At 39.7% G+C, this 21,413-nt stretch overlaps 1 protein-coding gene across 1 annotated transcript in view; it reads left to right on the top strand.

Moving 5' to 3' along the window:
- Window positions 1-1,152: 1,152 nt before the first annotated feature.
- Window positions 1,153-21,413, top strand: part of PCGF5 (polycomb group ring finger 5) — a 64,940-nt gene continuing 44,679 nt past the window's right edge. The window contains exon 1 of the mRNA XM_071748730.1: window positions 1,153-1,623. The gene's annotated coding sequence lies outside the window, so the exon portion shown is untranslated. The remainder of the gene's footprint in view (window positions 1,624-21,413) is intronic.

The following is a 21,413-nucleotide window of genomic DNA, read 5'->3' as shown; positions in this document are numbered from 1 at the left end:
AGGAAAACTTGTTTTAAAAGCTTAGTCATCTGAAAATGAGTCAGGTGTGCCTACTGAGAGTGCAAACTGGGGATTCCTATTACAAAGAGCTCACATGGCATATATTTTTATATTACATTTATTGCCATTGTTGACTGTGGGATGGGACTAAAAGAACAGTGAGGAGCTGCTTAATTAGAATTAATGAATATGAGTAGTCATACAATCGTGTTATGTTCTCAGCAATTCCTTGGTTAAAATTACTTATTTCACTGGAAGTTACCAGGCGTAAGATATGAGTCACAACGAGCACAGCAGAAATAAAGTAAGGAAAAAATACTTATTGTTGCAATGGCCTTTTGCCAACACAAACAGGAATGAAAAGGTATTTCTGTGCAGTGGTTGTTCACAGAACAGCAAACTTGCTTAAAGATGAGTGCTCTGCACCTGACACACTGTGGCTGCATACCACCCAAACTTTGAAGTTCCTCTGATCTGAGGAGTCAAGAACATGGAAAAAAGGGGCTCTTTTCCTCACTATCTGGCAATCCTGAACTCCCACGACACCCACCCGCACGACCTGAGGCCCTCCGGGGATGCACCTGCCCCCGGCGCTCTACGCCCTTTCCCGTTACATGGCAGGGGCCGATCCTTGGGCAAGAACCAGAGCACTCAAATCCACCTCCTTGGCAGGGAAGCGCAGGCACATAAACGAGAAGCGCATCCCGGCGGGGAAGCCCTCCTTTCCAGACGGTATCACTGCCAGCAGCTGTGGCACTTGGCAAGGAGGCGCGGCCATAGCGTCCCGCCGGCCCCGGGGCCCTCAGCGCGGGGCAGGGGGAGAAGCTGCCCGTTACGTAACCCCTCCCGTGCAACCGCAAAAAAGCGGAGCCGCGGCCGCCACGGCGGCAACTCTGCCGTTCCCCACTCGTTCACGTCTTCCCCTCGTCAGAGCGGGGCGGACAACGCCCTCACAGCCCCTCCGGAACCAGCTCGCTGCCCCCGATCCCACCGCTGGCCCCCGGCGGCAGTTGAAGGCAGAGAGCTGGCAGCTCCCTGCCGGCCTCGCCGCCTCGCTGAGCATGCGCAGCCCCCAGAGAGCGCCTGCGCCTCCCGAGCCTCCGGCAGAGCGCTGAGCGTGCGCAGAGGCGGTGGCCGGAGAGCGGCTGAGAGCTGGTGGTTGGTGGCGGCAGTGGGTGCTGGAGGAGCCCGCGCAGCGGCGGCGTTGAGCACCGTGGTCCGCCGCGGCGCTGCCCAGCGGGGGCTCCAGTGGCGGCCGAGCGGCGCCGGGGGCTGCCGCGCTGCCGGGTCGGCAGCGCCCGAGCCAGGCTGTGCCCCAGTTTGTGTCCAATCAGAGAGTGAAGTGCGTGCACCGAGCGGGGCGGCAATGCGTAAACAAGCGCCGGGAAACTCCTCCGCCCCCGCTCTCCCCTCCGCGTCGCTCCCGCCCGCTCCCCGCGCCGCCCCGCAGCCTCCCACGCCGCCCGCCAACAACTCCGGTGAGGCGCGCGTTCCCGCCGCCCAACCGCCTCAACCTCCCTCCCCTCCCCCCCGCCCGCCCGCCCAGCCGGCGCCGCCCGCGCTGCCACACGCACCCCACTCCCGCACACGCCCGCGGGTGCCCGTGGCCTCTGGAGGGGGAAGGTAAGGGGGTCGCCGAGCCGGCCGGCGGCGGGGGCAGGCGGGGTCTACCGGGCAGGCAGAGAGGGACGCGGCGGCGGGGTGTGGATGCTTGTTGGGGAGAATCATGTGTCATAACAAGTTGTTGAATGTGACATTGCTCTTGAACTGCGCTGCGGCCGTGGCGAGGAGCGAGGCCGCGAGGAGCAGGGGCCGCCGAGTAACTTTCTCCTCCAATTCGCCGCTGAGGAGGGAGGCGGCTGAGGAGCGGGTAGGGCGGCGGTGCTGGCTGCCGGCGGCACCGCGGAATGCGCTCGGGAGAGGCTGGTGCCGTTCGCGATGCTTGTGGCTTCCTGAGGGGGACGGCGCGCAGCGCGGCGGGGTGACGGGCGTTTCGCGTCTGGCTGCTGCGGGAGCCGCTTCCACCTCTGCGAAGATTTTTCTAGCAAGGCGCCTGGGCGGCCGCTTAGCGAGAAGTAGGTTCTGGTCCAAAGCATCTGTTCCTGCGGGTAATTATCCCTGGCTAATGCTCCGTGGCAGTTTGGCTCGCTTCCGTCGTGATTAGCTTGGCTTATTATGTAAGATGTCACCGGAGGAGGAGATGCAGAAGTCCTCAGTGTGGCGGGGGGGACGCCGTTTCCCTGTGCCTTCCCTGCACCGGGAAGGGTACCGGAGCAGAGGAGCAGTCCCGGCCCGGGCAGGGCGGGAAGCTCACTTCGCAGCTCGCCGGTGGAATACGGCAGCTCATTTTACACGTGGGTTGGGTGTGTTTCCCAAACCTTGCCTGTAAGCGGAAACATAACCTGTTCTGGCTCCTCTCCCCATGTTTGATCTCTTTTTTTTTCTCTCTCTCTCAAAAAAACCCCAAAACAAAACAAAAAACCAAACACAAACCTAAAACCCAAAAAACCACAAACAAACAAACAAGCAAAAAAAAAAAAACAACAAAAACCACCCCAAACCAAACAACCCCCTACCGCCAAAAACAAACAAACAAACAAAGAAAAACCAACCAAGCATTTGAGCATAACGGAGTTTAAGAACCTGATTTTTCCTCCCCTTTTGTGCATGTTTAGTATGTTAACATGATCTGGAGACGACTGAATGAATCATCAGTTCCATGGAATAAAAGCAAGTGAATCATCTCTCTTACACACACATACGTATCTGGGAGCATAGTTGTTACTGTAGATAGTGAAAGGTTACTGCTTGTTTCTGATAAGTAATGGGATGTAAGCACAGACAGTTCTCAGAAACCCACCAGGTTTCTTGGGGCTACTTTGTGAGCTGGAAAAGTTTTGCAATACTGTTTTCCTGGCAGAGTGGTTGAATGGTAAGCTCTTTCTGAATCAACTTGCAACCCTTTATTTTAGTCAAATTCTCAACAGGATGATATTAATGCTAAGGTTTAAGTAACTGTATTATTCGTAGTGTATTAATTTAAAATAAAACTTAAGAAAAAACAAAAAAAAACCCCCAACCAATCAACCAAAAAAAAAAAAAAAAAAAAAAAAAAACCCCAACCAATCAACCAAAAAAAAAAAAATCCCAACAAAAAGAACCCACCAATCTCTGAAATGGTATGGTACTACGTCCATACACTGAAGTCAGAGACAGATCCTAGATGCTTTTAATCTGGAATTTTTTTTCCTTAGTTTTGTTAAACAAAAATGGTCTCTGTTAGAGTAAAAATACATAAATACATATTCGGAAAACAAATTAAGTCACTTTATTTAGTAAACACATTAGAGCTGTATCTAGATAAACTGTTCCTGATACTCTTGCCTGTTGCTGTCTTAAATGGGAAAGAGGCTGGGTCCTCTTTCAGCTCCTAACTTGGTTCCAAAGTAGAATTTCCATCCTTCACTTTTGCTTGTCATGTCTGTCTTTGTACAGAGGCAAAACTATGAATTTTATAAGATTGATTCCTCTTTTTTTTCTTAGCATACCTGCCACTATCAAGAAATAAACTCACTGTTTACAACAGGGAGGTAGTGCTTTACCCATGGAAGCAGTTGTTGTTTTTACAATTTAAATTATGTAAAGATCTTTGTATGCCTTACTGGTAAAGTATGGGGGAATAAGTCAGTCATGGAAGAAGGTTGGTTTCAGTATTTGTTACTGTTGAGTAGAAAAGGTATGTTACCATTTTTGTTTGCCTATAACTGAGTGCACTAGGACTTCAAAAACAATTTTATAGCATTAATTACAGGATTGGAACAGATAAATGTGGGAAAACTGTTTTACTTTGTGGTTCACTTTGTGGCTTTTAACACCTCGCTATCAGAACGTTCTGAATTTAACCGAGTTAAGACCACACTCAGCTGTGAACATATTGTAAAACAGATTCTCTTAAGTATAGTGAGTGGCCAAGTAGGAAAAAAACCTATTTTATTTGCACATTTAAATCAACAATGAAATAGCATTCATTCTTTTAATTTAATTTCCTTACAAATATGATAGAAACATACTTCGTGTATGGCATTCTGTGTCCAGACCTCAGCCAAAAGCAGTAGAGTAGATAATGTTGCCAGTGGACTCACCACTGCCCCAGCATTTTTCCTCTGCTCTGTGTGTGCTGAAGGCTTCAAAGCAGAAGTGAAAAAGTCCAAGTTTCAACTTTAAGCCTGCAGAATGTGCAAAATAAAGTGAGATAAAATGGGTTGGTTTAAAGTTGTTTCTGCACAGCTCTGTTTTTAAGATTGATGAGCAGATGACTGTGGGATGCACTGCAGAACTTGGAGAAAAGTGGAGGGCAGAGTGTCTGAACTTTGTACTTTATTTTCTTGCTATATTGGGATACATAGGCTTTGTTATTATGATAAATTTATGAATATATACTAAGTCTTACACTGCCTCCTATCAAAAAGGAAAAAAAAATTGGATAGAGTTATATTTATTTGAAATTCATAGTACTTTGATAGTACTTGATAAGCCAAGGAAAGATCCAAGCTATTCCTGTAGAAAGACATACTGCTGGTGTTGGAAAAGAGAATCCTATCTTCAGCTGTTGAAAACTCCACCAGAAGTACACATTGGCCAGGTGGCTGGCCCCAAAATCCATTTATTGCAGTTGTCTGTGAAAGAGCTTAATTTTTATTATTAGTCTCAATATTTAAAATATTAAGAAATACAATATTAAGAAAACAGTTACAAAAAGGTGGTATTGTACCAAGGTGTATCACTTCGTATTGCTTTATATATTAGCATTGTGGCTAATCTGTTCTTGAATGTTGGCAGATAGTGCCTTAGACATTTCCTACAATGACTCTTATTCCCCTGACTATTGTCCTTTGTCCTATTCCCCTTACATTTTTCCAGTAGTGCCATGGAAAGTACCAGCTTGACAGAATTTGAGACTGAAACCTGTAATGAGCAGAGCACATGTAGCACTGTCAGCAAGCTCCACCACACTGTGACAGGACTGTGTGTATCTAGTTGTATGTGTGTATGTGGGAAATATCTGTGTTACCATCTCTATCTTAATTATTGCTTATCAAATAAGGATTGCACACTGCCAAATGTAGGACACTTCTGTAGTGAAATATAGATACTGTTACTTGATCAGTGTGGTCTCAACTGCTGTCACTATTTGTTTGTACATGTGAAACAAATAATTCTGACTGGTTCCCTAGAGCTGAAAACATCCCATAATTAATGTTTTGGTGTTTTGTTTTTTTTTTTTCTTTGTCATTGTTTTACATGTGTTTTGAGGTTTGGTCTAAATTTAAAAAATAGCATGCTAATTTGCTGTAATTGTCCTACATTAGAAAAAAAACTAACTAGGAGAAGATGAGAAGACTTTCTCAGAAGAGGTTAAGGATGAGAGTCAAAGGTTTTGGGAGGATTGTCATTTCCTTAAATTACTGTTATATTATTGATTGATGCATCACACGAGGCTTCAGGTTGTTGCAGTCTGAGGCAAGAGCTGCTTCCCCACATTCACTGACAGTGGAGTCGGTGCTGGTTGTTACACAGTGTCCCATGTGGACATTGAGCAGTGGCTGAAGAACCAGGTATCCTCATAGCAACCGGGGTGCTGACCCCTTGTGCACAGCCTCAGTATTGGTTCTTCTACAAGGAGGAAAACCAGTTTGTAGTCACACCATTTCTAGTCAAATTATTTTTGAAAAAGGTACTCTTCCTACACACTAAATCACTAATGGAGATGTAGCAAGAAATAGTGTTGGGACCTAAATGGTGAAGCTGTGTTTTTTCACTGATTCGTGGGTATGATTCATTCTATGCATATCATTGAAGGCAGAATTACAAAATTGTTTTTTGTAACACAAAAGACACATAGTTTCTGGCAACTTTCTGGCAGTTAACTTGCTTCCTTAGTGAAGTCTCTGGTTCTGTGCTTAGGGATGGCAGAGGGCATGAATCAGTGAATACAATCTGAAAGCCACAAGGAGGGATGTAGTTTGTAGTTGCCATAGATTTGCTTGCATCCAGTTTATTATTCCTATCTTCCAAGCTCCACCCTGCATGCTTGTTTAGTTCACCTGCTACAGCTTATGTTTTGCATTATAAGCTCTTGGGGAGCACTTTGTCATTTGTAAAATTTGCAGCACTCCAGTATCCTGGCCAATTTGGCTTCTGGTCTCTATGGAAATAGTAAATAATAGCTTTCATTTTAGATGTTTTTGCCAGAATCTTTACCATGTTTCTGTCCCAGTGCAATGAAAAAAAACCCAAACAATTCCTCTGGAGTTTTAATAGAACTTTTGTCCAAAGACCAACACTCATATTTTACTATAAGTAAAATATGGCTCCAAATAGACAATAGTACAAATGAAAGAGAGTAATCTACATCCACATTTTTGTGACTCATGTGAAGCTCAAGTGAGGAGGACCATGAATGCTACCAAGAGCAAAATTAAGCCCTAAGAAAAATAAGACTTCGGTTTTCTTTTTAACATAGTCCAGCAGGAAAAATCTTGCAGGCATTCTGAAATGTGATGAAATTCTATAAGGGACAGATTGGCTGTAATTTTCCTAGCATCTTCTGGTCCATCTTTAAAAATAAACAAACAAGCAAATAACTAAGTGGGATTTTCTTATGTAGCCAAAACACCCTGTGGTAGAGGTTTATTCAGTTCTGGTCTTGGAATCAGACAGTTCTTTTTGCACCTGAGCAATCCTGGCTCCCTTCACAGTGATGTGAAGTTAGATAGTGCTTACACTGATTGCAGACAGATGAAATTGCTACAACTAACTTCTTCCATGAGGAGTCAAATGCTGTGGTTAGAACTTGGTGATAGAGAAGCAGTTTATCTTCACCTTGTTGTCACAAGGGTGATTTCATATTGGCACTGGATTAGAGTATGGGAAATATATAGAGATGCAGTGTCATGTTACCTGGTACATTTATATTATTTATTTTTGCAGTGGTCTTTTAAAGTCTTTATTTTCATGATCACTTTTGCATGATATAATTGTTCTGTAGCAGTCTCAGGCAGTACTAATGAACTCTCTTTTACCACACACAAAAGGAAAATACCCAACTTCGTTTGCAGCAACTGTGAACTAGTAGTTGTATGATCTTATAGATTATTTTCTGGCTTCTTAAGAGACTGCAACAAATATTTCCCATTGGCTGCAGCTGAAAAACTAATTTATGGAAGTAGAATATCTCTTTAGAAGAACAGTAGGATATCTCTTTAGTACTATCTCTTTAGAACTATAAAAGGAAACATTTTAAGATGCATTGACATTTCTAGTTTTAAGAGTTTCTATCATCATATAAGAAATCAGTGTTTTAATATGATGAGATCACAGTTGGATTGTTTTCCTATGCCTATAGATTATTTGTGTTTTCAGTTGTTATAAAATGAGGATAATTTAGGTAAATAAGAACTTTTAAAAAACCCAAACCCTAATATAAGAAAAGAACATAGGCCATAACATGCGTTCTGTCCCTTTTTTGTTTGTTTGTTTGTTTGTTTGTTTGTAGCTTTCTTTGAGTGTCCTAACCCATGAAAAAATTCCTGTTAGGGAACAGCTTCCAGTTCCAGTCTTGGCATTCTCCTAATCACAGAATCACTGAAGCTAGAAAGGACCTCTGAGATCATCAAGTCCAGCCTGTGACCTAACACCACCACATCATCTAGACCATGGCACTAAGTGCCACATCCAATCTCTCCTTTAACTATTTCTGTGATGGTGACTCCACCTCTTCCCTGGTCAGTCCATTCCAATGTCTGATCACCCTTTCTGTGAGGCAGTGCTCCCAAATATCCAACCTAAACATCCCCTGGTGCAGCTTTAGGCCATGCCCTCTCACCCTGTCACTGGCAACTGCATTTTTCCTGGTCTGTGAATTTGTGATGGAGAAAGGAAGTACCTGCAGATGGAAATCAGTTGTGTGGTCATAACTCCTATTGTAGCTTTGTCAGTGCAGTGACAGTGCTTACTGGCCTTGAAAAGTATCAGGGTTTGATTCATAAAAGCATCTCTCTAAGTCTTTAGCACTGAGTCTCCTTAGCAGTTGCTTGTTTAATTGTACAGTGTAAAACCGATGACATTAACAAGATAATAATTTCCTGAATATGAAGCTCTACATAGAATTTAAAAAATGGCCCTGGAGTTCCTTTCAATAGCAGAAGACTTTGCATTCTGCTTCGTAGTTCTGGGTTTTGTTTTAACGATACTGGTAAAATAGCACTGCCTTCTTTGTTTAATTTGGATTGGAGCATCTGTTTATAAGCTTATTCCAGTATGTGTTTGAAGTCCCTGAAAGACAAATTATCACTTTTCTTTGGGATTATCTGAAAATCTTGGGATTATCTGAAAATGTGTTGGGATTATCTGTTTAGAATAAGTTTCTTAGATAGAATTTTTCAGATGACTTTTTGCATTGTGTTACATCTATTAAAATCTTTGTGTAGTAACAAAGCACATTAAAGTAGTAGAATCGAGAAGTTAAATATTCTGAAGACAGATTTCATTGCCAGTTGGTTACTACTGACCAAATCTGACAGATAAACTCTCTGCCACACATAAAGTACTTGATTGTGAGATAAAAGTCTTGAGTGATTCTTAGAGAGTCATCCACAGTTATTAAAGCAAGATCAATTGTATGTATTTCCTCCCTGAAGAAGAATGGAATATGTAAGAAATCTGGCTCTTGATTAATTTCATAATGAAAGCACAGTTCTTTTTTCAGATGGAAGATCAGCTTTTACACAGCCAATGTGTGGATTAACTGGAGTTAAAGATGTTTCTTTCTTTCATGGTTTTATAAAATTTTTATTTACTTTTTTTAAGAATCATCAGTACTAGCAGCAGAGACAAAAGATTCTTCGTATGATACAAATCATATTCTAACTAAGTACTCTTAGCTGATTCTGGCTGTAGAATTTCCCTGCATACAAAGTGATTTTGAAGAGCTGCTTAATCAAACCAATATTTTTCAGCTTTCCATTTACTTATAAAGTAAATTCTTGCCTTCGTGCCACGTACATGTTTACCAAAATTTGCAGTGTGTGGACAGTGATCACAAAAAGTAAATGAATGGATTTGAAATAATGTGTTCAGTGACAGTTGGTGCCTCACACAAACAAGTGTTTAAAGATCTACTGTTTATGTGTAATTTTAATGTATTTGTTGCTGAAAATTTAGAATTTGAATTTACATGGGATTAGTCTACAATTCAAAATTTCCATTAATTTCAAAGGTGCTTTTCCAGAGTGAAGCTGGATGAAAACAGTGACGAACTTTTAACAAAAGAGCTTTCCTATAATATCTGGCTTCTGAAGGTATAGTAGCTCTTATTACGTCACCTAAAAGAGAAAAACATGAATACTCTTGGGGTTAAAATCTATTCATGTCTCAAACAATAGGAGCAAAACTTGAAGGTGCATTTTCAGAAGCATCTATCGACACTGCTATTGAATGAGTAAGGTGCCGCCACTTTATCTTATGCTGAGCCCTAGCAGTCACTGAACCCCTAAATAAGGTTTAACTAATCAAGCAAGAATAAGTTTTCTGCTCAGCTAGTGTGTTAAATGGACTGACAGATGCATCAACAACTCCAGAGTGCTGCTTCCCTTTATTGGCACAACTAGTCCATTAGATCAGCTCTGCTGATCAGTTAACTGTAGATTTAGGACAAGTTGGGAATAGTTGCTTTGAGCTGAATTGTAATTATTGCAACCAAGTAGCTAATTTGAGGGGAAAGTGTGGTTATCACCTGTAAAACAAAGGGGGATTGTGACATAGTGCTCCATCATGGGCAGAAAGAAAATGGTTCATTACCATCTGAATGTGGAAGGGTTTAGCTGGAGTGTCATCATGTGGTAGAGGCAGTATCTCAGGTAAGTCTGTCATGTGTGATACATGCAAGATCTATGAATCTTTGTTTCCACATTTGACTTAGTGATCAGGACTGAGAAGTAAGATGTAGAGTTCTGATTCTCATGGAATTTAGTCTGGCGCTTTGAGGTCTTGCTAATATGTGTAATTACATGACAGAAGTACAGCATTAATAGAATACTGTACATTAAGAAAGCAGTTCTTTAATATTTATTTAAGGTAATCTCTGGTCTTCCTTTCTTGAATACTTATTAGGCTGGTGCTGTAGAAGTAGTTTTGCATTACATGGACATGAGTTGCTGGAGGAAATTCAGTGTTCTCTGGTTCTGGACTACAAGGTGCACACTCTGCATCTGACTTCTTTCTTGGCAGTGGAGAACCTCCACCTCTCCACCACCCCTGTCTAGCTGTCCTGTACTTAGATTTCTCAAGCACCTCTGATATATCAAAAAAAATTTTTTTTCTTTTTTTTTTTTTTTTTTTTTGTAATATTTGGTAATATATATTCTTTGTAATAATACTGATGTTAATTAATATTGACATAATATTAAAGATAATATTAATTATATTGACATTAATAATATCAACATAATATTCTAACTGAAAAGAAATATCCTACCAGTGATAGTAGCTGCGTACCATGTCATTTTTATCGTATGTTTCCAAAGACACTGCCTTGCATGGTTAAGTATAATAGTTAGACTTTCCTAATACAGCTATTTTTAAGGCTAAAGGGCTAAAATGTCAGGATGTTTTTTTTATTTTAAGCTGTTGGTGTGACCATAATTTATCCATTGTAGCGCTCATCAATTGTGTTCTTAAAAGGCTTTCTTCCCAGCACTCACTTATTCACTGCACAGTTATGAAGTGTTCAGGGATTCATCAGTAGGATTTGTTTGCAGTAGTATGTAGAATCAGCACAGAAGAATACAAGAAGAAAAAGAATGGCCTCAGTTTAGGTAATCTGAATGGCACCTTGAAGAACTAGTTCTTACACCCCCTTGGATGCTAAATTACTGTTGTATGTTGGGTATGTAATATAGGTCAGGGTTTCACAGATGGCCATGCATTCTTTAACATCTGTGACACACATGTAGCCCAATTTGCCAGTTTTCTGACATCACCAGTAGAGCTAAAATCATATGAAAATGGGCTTTTTTACTCTTAAGTGTCCTGAGTGTTCTTAAAAGCTGAACCTTTTAAATCTTACAGCAGAAATATGGTGATACAGACTACTTGGGACATTTTGGCGGTGTTGTTGAATAGAATGTGGAGAAGAGTCTTTCTGTTCACTATTTGGGGAGCATTGAAACACTAGAGGAATGAATGGGTATACATGTATGTGATATCAAATGCCTGGAAGCAAAATAGACAAAATTTAAAAAAAAGCTTAACTGCCTCTTATACTAGGTTGATTGGTAGAAAAGATGCATTCCTAGTATTAAAACTGATGTTATCCTTCCTATATGCAAAGGCAGAGATTTATTCTTCAGCTGGTTTGGAATCTGTAGTTTTTACTGAATTTATACTAATCTTGGAAGGCCTCATCTAGATACAGAGTTGTGTTGAATTTGGTTTCATGGAGATGTTCAAGAGATTGGTTTTGCCTAAAGTTGGTGCATTTGGACAAAGGAATGTAATAGACAAATGGGGTTCTGGGAGAGGCACCAGCCATACAGGTAGATTTTTCCATAATGCATTTGGAGGCACAAAGATGCTATTTTATTCCTTAAACTAACTATATATTGGGGCACATATATATGATTTTAAGCAGATGTAAGCTCCTACTGCCTGTGCTTGAAGAAACTGAGAAAATATCTTTCTGTGGTTAGTAATAATATCAAGAGAGGGTACATTAGCTGTGACTCAGTGCCATGGTAACACCAGGATATGGTTTCTAGTTAGCTTGCAACACACATGTATCTGGCTGCTGGTAGACCTACCTTGCAACTTTTTTTGTAATTAAAGCAAACAATATTCATTAAAAATACTTGATTAAAACAAACAAATGAATCTCTTGGATGAGTTCTTAAAATGGTATTGAGGAAGAGATGGCTGAGTTTAGGAAAGGGCTAGTATAACTGTAGAATAGTAGAAACCCACAGTACTTAAATCTGGACAATGCAGAACCTTCTCTTCTTTTATATCTCAGTGAGTGGGATGTTACTGATCCCGCTTATTGGAACAGGTGAAGTTTACCTTATTTACAACAATAAACCTACACATTCCTTGAAAGTTGTGAATGACAGTTAAATATCAATTCCTGTGCTTTCTTACTAGTAGGAAAAGCATAAACGTTGCTGAGCATCCTGTATTGCTAGATGACTCAGGAGCTTGTGCTGTAGGAGCTGTTTATTTGTAGGTCAGAGTACATCAGACCAGCATGTCTGGTATGGCTCTAAAAGTCAGTGTTGAGCTTGGGTATTAATGGTCCTGACTGTTCAGTCAGGTGTCTGAGAGGAGTGTTACATGAAGTGTTACATTGTGTTCCAAATGTTAATTTAGCTGCTTAACTATAGTAACTTTTTTTGTAATCATTCATTTCTATGTTTCTTGTGGGCTGAACAAGTTTGAAACAATGTCTAAAACCCCCAATACTCCACCTTTGCTCACTTTATCAGGTTTTCATGGGCAACACTGGCTTGGAAGTCACCAGCTCTGTACGCACCAGTTGCCTCTGGACCTGTACCAAAGAGAGGAGAGCAGTGGTTCCATGTCAGCTACACAGCTAAACAGGGTAGGGAAATCCAGCTGCTCGGCTGTGCAGTTTCTGCTCTTGTCTCACCATGTACCAAAATTAATCGGTGTGGTATACCCAGAAACAGATCATAGAGTAGGAGCTCCAGAACTTTTTTGGCTGCTATTAACATAGAAATTTCCTTCTCTAGAGGAAAGGCAGTAGATCAGATCTTTGCAGGATACCAGTCTGAGATACCTTCACAGTTAACAGATCCCTGATTGCAAGTAACTGCACAAGAAACTGCTGAGCTTAACAACTAAGAGTCTGTTTTAAAGTTGTTTTCCTCTGGGCAAGGAGGTGCTAAATATATTCACTTGGGGAAACGTATGTTTGAAGTCTTTTTTTCTTCTCAACACTTCCATTTCTAGCAAGGTTTTGTATTCAGGGTTTTATTTTGCCATTGTCTCTTTCTTTGCATGTTCCTGCTTATCTCACAAGCACAAGGAACTGATTGAAACTCCAGGTAGAAGATAAATTTCAAAATAAGACGAAACTTATGTACACTGAAAAGAAATCACAGAAAGATTGTGGAAAAGAATCTAGAGTACAAGTTCTGGTATGAAATTAAAAATATTTTTCTTGGAATTCAAGTCATTGTCTGATCTGGAAGAGAAACCTCAGTACAGAGTGTAGCATGTAAAATAGTTACACTGAGTCTGTGCTGGCCAGGCAAAGATTACTTCTTACCAGGAAAAAAAAAAATAATAATAATAAAAAAATATTTAATGTTCAGACAAGCATAGTTCCTACTCTGTTGTACATGGTGTCCACCAAAAATTTTTTTATGTTTTATCCAAATGTTGAAGTATCTGAAAACTTGTTCATATGAAAATTATCCACAAAGTCAGGACAACTTTCTAGTACTAGGTTTTTATGCTACTGATAAAAATATTTTGAGTGTGATTTTTTTTTTTTTTGCTCCTTAAGACACCATAGGGAAAACCATATGTAAATTACTCTTGAGGTATATTCTTCCATATGCACAATATGAAGTCAAAAGGCAAATAATTTCTTTAATACTGAGGATGTTGAAATCTTCCATGCATTTAAATAACATTGAATCAGTATCTATCTAGGGAATACCTTGGTCTATTCCTGACTCTGTATTTCTACTGAAGGCACTGGTAAAAGTTCCTGCTAATTTAAGGGGCCACAATTCAAATCCTTCATAATTGTAGTAGGAATTCTGAATTTAGACCTGTGAATTTATATGAAGTAAGAAAAAAAAAATCTTTCCCTTGAAATTATATTATATTTAAAGCCCAATAAAGCTTATTTAAATTTAGAAAACCTTAATTGTTCTTTTCACTTCTGTAGTATTAAATTTGCATTTTTTGACTAGTAATTATTTCCTGAATTTGTCTGTGTAAAAATTCCTCAGGCTACACCCAGGTATAGCTGCATTACAAGGGGACTGGCTGGAATCGCTCACCTGATTTTAGAGACACAGCTTGCTAATTTTGTTTTACGTAGATGGGCTTACGGCTACAATTTCAAAAGCTTTCCCTTTGTACATGCAAGACAGAAGACTGGAAGGTCCCCATATATGTTTTCTAGGTCCATAGGTGCTGCTCTATAAAAACGCCCGTTTAGTGCCCACTGAGCTGAAATGCAAGTTATGATCTCACTGTTGCTAAGTACTGATTTCAGCTGGTATAAAGTGCTGCAGCTAGAAGTTTGTTAGTTCTACGTTCAGGATGACGTTCAGAAGAAAGGATAGAGAGCAGAGAGAGGAGAAACTCATTACAAATGTAGTTTAACTGGGTGACACAAAACCTGGAATAAGGACCAGTGCATCAGCAGGAATGAAATGGAGATATAATCTGGCAATATTCTTAAGGTAATATAATCATGATTTCCCTAAAATAGTGTCATGGTTTAACCAGGACAAATAGACGTTTGAGTCAAATGTTAGACTAGAGTACAGCTTAACTGTGAATTAAAAAATGAATCATGAAGGAGATGGAAACCAAAGAATGCTTAAAGGGGGGCCAGGCATTCATAGCCTACCAACTCTTTCCTCGTTGAAACTATAAAAAAATGTATGAAGTGTTTAGGTGTTCATGAGGAAAACAGCAGAAAAAGCCCCCATGGGAGTACCTCTGAAATCTATATATTCCATAAATACATAATTAAGTTTCCTGACTTTAGATGAGTTCCAAAAGAAGTCTTGTATCATTCCATGGGCATATTCCAGATTTCTCAAAGATCTGGGATAATGAAATAGAAGAATAGGGTAAATAGCAAAAGAGAAATCACAAACTAGAAGGTATTTGTAAGTTCTATTCACAGAGTGCATTATTCTTCCCTCACAAAACACAGACTTCTAAAAGAGTTCTGAAGGGTCCTGGTATAATCAACTGCCAGGGTCAGGGGGAGAGAAAAGAATGAAGGAAGCCTCAGATGAATGGGCAGGGGGAATATCAAGCAGGTGTCAAATTACATTGCTACTGTGGTTGTTACTGCTATGATCACTACTCAAGTACTGAACTTGGTTCAGGCAATTGCTCTTCAGGAAGGATGCAGAAAAGTTGAAACCCTGAAAGAATTGAACAGGACTTGGGCCACATGCTTTATCTTGAAAGACTCGAGGCATGCTTCAGTAAAAGTAAAGCTAAGAGGACTCTTCCAGACAGTAATCAAGCCAGTCCTTCATATTACCTTTTGTAAACTAAATGGAAACATTTGAGATAAAGTAACTCATACTCAAAACCATATTATTCAGTCTTTCAGACTAAAAAAAAAATCAAATAACTGTAGTTTAGCAAGTGAGGTAATAAAAACCAGACTATTTCAGGCTACAATTAAGGATTTTTTTATTATTTTACTAATTGGAACTACAAATGATTGTGGTAGATACCTCAGTGCTGTGAATCTTGAAAATTAATAATAATAATTTAGTCAAAGTTATCTGTTTAATCTCAGGTGGGAATTAATAAAACCAAGTCCTGTGGATTTTGGTTATTTTTAATACATCTTGTACTAGATTATCATAGTGGTCTTTTTTGACTTGATAGGTATTAAGGGTTCCGCAGACAGTTTTTACTGTACCATTTGGATATTTAATTCTACACAGCCCTGGCAGAGAATGTCCTGCATGTGATTACCTGAAAGTCTCCAGAATTCAAATTGCTAATTCTGTAAAGGCAAGAGAGAGGGATATGTATATCAAGAAGGCAATAGGATGCTATTGTTTTCAAGAAGAGCACAGCTAGTGGGGTTTGTCCCGCAGGGTCATTTGTAAAATATCAGGCTATTTAAAGTTTAAATGACCTTTTGTCTTCCTTTGTGGTGACTAGTGTTCAAAAAGTGTATGGAAAAGAAAGAAAGAATTGTCCCTGAAAGTTTGCAAAAGACAGCCCTTTGATACAAGGGAGAGCTATGTAGTGTATTTGCATAACATGTTGGTCTCAAAGTAGGTTAGGTATCTGCTTGGCCACTTGGTTTTCTTAAAAATACTGTTCCTTGTTTGTTCTGTATTAAACCCTTCTCCATTTATATTTTTGTATTCTTTAAAAATAAACATAGAAAAGATGTGCTGTTTTAACGACTGATAAAAGCAAACCAGCCAAGGTTTGGAATGGTCCAAGGATCAGCGTTCTAGAAGAGCTCTTTCTGAAAGAAGACAGACAGACTTGAGTGAACATTTCGTATTTATTTTGCAAATAATAAGGTTAGGGAAAGTAAATATTATGTGGAAGTGCATGCCCTAGCTTCATGAAGGTAACACAAGGGTGCATGCTGTGTAAGTAGAACTTACAGATGCTTAGGAATCCTAAGGAGTAAGAATTCCTGTCTTTCAGGTTTCTTTTCTTCATGTTGGCAGATTTTTTCATATCATTGTTAGAAAATAAATGTTTTGTTGTAATTGATAAACATCTGTGTTAATAAGCACATTCTTTGGCATCTTTGGACTATACTCCAGAGGTGTAGGCAAGAAAGAGCTTTGCCTCAGATGTACAATAATCTTTAAGCCCCCATAAGATATACTCAGTTTTCTATAAGAAGTGTATTACACTACTTCTGCAGTACACTTCAGTTTTCATAACATTTTTCACACTTGTGAGAGTGATGCAGCATTTATTTTCAGAGTCAAAATGCAGGTTCAAATCCCCCTAAAGTCAATAGGAAATATTGCTTGAAATTACTTCTAACTTATGTCCTATACATTTTGATTTCTGTTTTACCTATACAATTTCTGTAGGAAAATCTACTGCTAAGAGGTTTTTTACTTTTCATGTAATATGGCATTTTTATGCTCAGTGATAGGACTTAAAAAATATACAGTAACACAAATGGTGCTTTACTATGAATGCAGTAAAAGTAACAAGTATCGGTGAGATGGCTCCCCAAAATACTATCATTTGTATATAGTATATTCTCGTTCTAAAAAAAAAGTTATTATCTTGATACAACTATCTATCTTTTATCAGATCATGTCATTATTCTTTATGGTTTCCACTGTGTTTATTACCATACAAATGAAACATCTCCCAGCAGTGCATTAAACAATGTTCTTGACGTCTGCCACATGCTTTTAAGAAGGATGTGCAGGAGAGGGCCATGCTTTGGTACGAGTATATTGAAAGTATTTATGTCAACAACACATAATAAATGTATAGTGTTACACAAAATTGTTCTCATAAAGTTGATTGATCTATAGAGAAACTACAGAGTGAGCTGCATACTGCCTAGGTAAGTAGTTAATCTGGCACCCGTTCTACTGTCCCATTCTTTCCATTGCTCAGAGGTATTGATCATGTCATACAATCGCACATCTGTATCTGGCCATGGGGAAAGAGGACAGGATACACCTGATTGTGATACAAATACAGGCTTAGTCATGTCACAGGTGTGCATAAGCCCTCAATACCTACTGGTACATCACCAGACAACACAACAGAAGGCTTGAACATAACTGATTTTGTTGTTTATGTTATTTTTGTGGGTTAACCACTAGTAGGTATCTAAGGACCACAGGCTTCTCGCTTATCCCTCAACCCTCCTGTGGAATGAGGGAAAAGTAAAGAAAAAATAAAAGCAAAAAGACTTGGGGATTGAGTTTGAAAAAAAAAAAAATAATCGCTTAATAAGTGAGGGGTAAATGGAAGAAGAAAGTAAACCAAACAAGTGAAGTAAAGCCAGTCACTCACCACCTCCCACAGGCAAACTAGTGCCCAGCCTGTTCCTAAACGAAAAGCAGGTAACCTCCCAATTCCCCCCCCTCTTTTCACTTCCTATGGCTGAGCATAATGTTATATGGGATGGAATAGCTCTTTGGTTAGGTCACGTCATCTTCCCGGTTCTGGCATCTCCCAGCCAGTTGCACACCCCACACCTTCACTGTGGCATGTAGTGAGAAAGAGGGAAGGTCTTGAGGCTGAAACACTGTTCAGCAATACCTAGAACATCAGTGTGTTATCAGCATTGTTTTGGTCACAAACCTAACACAGCACTGCATGAGCTGCTATGAAGAAAGTTAACTCTCTCCTAGCCAGGCCCAGTACAATCAACTTCAGGATGAGCTAGGAAGCATTTGGGTCTTAAACTATAAAAATCTATAGATAACATCTAAATAACAAAGTCTTTTTGTCACAAAGGAAGACGACAGATTTTTATAGATACCCTTAGTGCTTTTAAACACATTTTATAATTCTCATAATAGAGGGGAGATGATGAATATTTCTAACTCAAGCTGAGAAGGAAATGCACAGATCAAAGATATTGAAGGTACATATTTAAACAGTGTCTTCTACTGAAGTTGCTCAAGACTTGAATGAATTGAAAAATAAGAATTTAGGTTTGCCTTGGATACAGATTTGTTCTTAGGTCAGTAAGTGTTCCATTTCACTCCTTTTACTGCAGAAAACAGATTGCTTACACAGTCGTGTGCATTGCATAATGCTCAGCTTTCTCAAACTGCAGTGTTTATTTTCTTGTGCAGGAGTCCTTTGGATGTTTTGCCTAAATGTCTTATGCTTCCACCTACTCGTGTCTAACCTAATGCATTCCTTTTATAGAGAAATGAGATCTGAAAGATCTTTTTTGGCATTAGTCTATAGTGAAACCGAAATTTTTGCTGGAATCTAAGTTTTTGCAGGTTTACCAGCAGTTCTGTTCTGGGAATAGAGCAAAAAGGTTGCTGTTATTTTTGTTGACATGGAGTCTGTACAGATGTGAGCAGTCTGGCATTCCTCACGTGAGTGGTTTACTTTCTATAACAACATCTGAATATTATGTGAGAAACTTATTCTTTCTTCATCTCTGTTTTCATGCAATTATTGAAATGAGTCATTGCCTCCACTGTGAAGTAAAGAGTTTACTCAAATGCTCATAAGTTATGGAGGTACTTTAGACAGAATAGAAGATACTAATAGTACCTAACCATCCTGGCTTTGATAGGTGTGAGGAAAGGACTAAAAAAAAAGAGTGGAAAGTTGGCATTTTTGTGTCTTTTCTGCCCATGCAGTGGTCTTTACAGTCTAACCAAAGATAATGTAATATCCATGAGATTAAACCACAATCTTTGTAGCTTCAAGCCTAGGAGGTGTAATACAGCAGTAGAACTTCCCTTCTTAATAGTGTCCACGTGCTTCCAGAATGTTTTTTAGTAGATAATGTAGAGCTGTAATTTTCTTATGTAGGAATGCTTACAGGAGTTAGATGGAGTGACACTTTGTTCTCCCATTTATCAACACAGTGTAGACTCCGTTAATATCCTTTATTTGACATATTATCTCCTGGTTATTGGGAGATTTTGGTACTTGTGTGTGTGTGGAATAAGTGATTTCCAAGTATGCTTCTAACCATGCTGCAAAGAGTGCAACAATGTAGATGTTGTCTTTAAATCTTGCTGTAGAGCATAATATGTGTGTATGCTTAAATATGTAATAACATTACTTCATTTGCAACCAAAAATACTTTCAGTTAATATCAAATATAAAGTGAAACAGTATTTCCATAATTACTGGAGTTAGGAAGATTAAAGAGTAGATCTGCTTTTCCCCTTCAAAAATTGCTTTATTTTGATCAGCTTTTGTTTTACTCCTTTACTAAACTCTGCAGTCAACCTCTAGATTTCTCCTGATTCATTCTCCTACAGAGACAAGCTTTCTCCATCCCCTGTCTTCCCTTGGCCTCCCTGCCCCATAATGTATAAATTATTCCTTTACCCACAGAAGACCAGAAGCCATGCTTCTGTGGATGAGCTTTGCTCAACAAAGCTGTTTTGTTGGGCAATGTTAGTTTACAGCCACCTTAGAATTCCCAGGAAGTATGATTTCTTTGGTCCTTTAAGAATAAACAGAAAATAAATATAATTTAAGAACGAGTCAATATGGATAAGCACAGATTTCCTTAGGGCTGGATAGTGGTAATACATAGGCCAGACCCCAAATCTTGTTTTCTCGATTCTCACACAGAACCACCTCTAACAGAGAGCCCATTTCCTGCATTAATTACCCACTTCTGAAATTATGTTCTCTTCTATGGTGATTGGGCTATAGGTGTTCAAAAGCCAAGTAGTGCACTGAATAAAAAAATTGAGTTGATAGAAGGACATATTCTGCTGTTTAATACTCTGGAGTTTTCCTCTGCTAGAAGGATTTGGAATCCTGTTACATAAGCAACATGTAACAGCTCTACCCCAAAGCTGTAGCACTTTGAAAACACAATTGTTTTTTTGGAAGCTAAAATTGTTAATAAGAATTTGAGTTAAATTTGTTATTTCCAAGAAATCTAGCCACCCATAGATGCAGAGGTATGCAGGAGGGACAAAAGGAAAAAATTGAATTAAGGGGAAGAAGAGGGAGGTTTGGACATGTGGAGCAGCTATTAAATCCAGTTTAACAGAACAGTGCATTTTGCTTTTAGACACTATTCCAGGGAGCTTACTATAATAGTCCTTAAATTACTTAACACATACAGTAGCTTCTTCAGAATTTAAAGTTCTTAGACATGTCATGGAGTAAATGGGAATCGACGCATTTCTGCTGTGTGATATAATGATTCTGATCTGTAATGATTTTAGGAAAACCCAGTGGCTTTCATTTAGTTTACATTATGATGCTCACCAGAGTGGATCCCATAGGATAATGAAGATGAGGAGGTTACAGAGCCAGTGCATACTTGGGTCTATCCCTAGTATCCATGCTGCACTTACCAGGGACCAATGTCATAGCCATGAGACAAGACCCCAGTATGCACCATGGCAGAGGCCTCTGGTGCAGTTCAGGCTCAACTGGAATGACTGACTCTTTCTGTTCACGGGATACTGAGGCTGGATCTCTGGAGATCATTTAGTCCAGGTCCCCTGCTGAAAGCAAGGTCAAGACCTTATTCAGATCAGGTTTTGAAAATCTTTGAGGATTCTTGAATGGTAGATACACCAATCCCCCAGTCATCTTTGTGGACCTTCACTAGACTTGCTCCAATATGTCCATGTGTCTCACTGGGGGATCCACAACTGCACACAGCATTCCAGATGTGCATCCAGAGAATGCACTCTGTCCCATCACCAGGTCATTAATTGTTTCATTAAGCAGTAGCAGCCCTCTATCAGCCCTTGGGGTACTCCAGTAGTGACTGATGTCCAGCTGGACTTTGTGTTGTTGATCATAACCTTTTGAGACTGTCAGCTCAGCCAATTTTCAGTCTCCCTTATTGTCCATTTGTATAGTCAAGCCCCTCTATTCAAAACAGGATCAACTAGATTGCCATTTGCCAAGGATGAAGACTCCACAGCTTCACCAAGCTACCA

Source organism: Heliangelus exortis, chromosome 7 (assembly GCF_036169615.1).
Source record: "Heliangelus exortis chromosome 7, bHelExo1.hap1, whole genome shotgun sequence".
Taxonomy (NCBI): domain Eukaryota; kingdom Metazoa; phylum Chordata; class Aves; order Apodiformes; family Trochilidae; genus Heliangelus; species Heliangelus exortis.
Note: the sequence above shows the minus strand (reverse complement) of the source record. Positions and strands in the feature narration are given on the sequence as shown.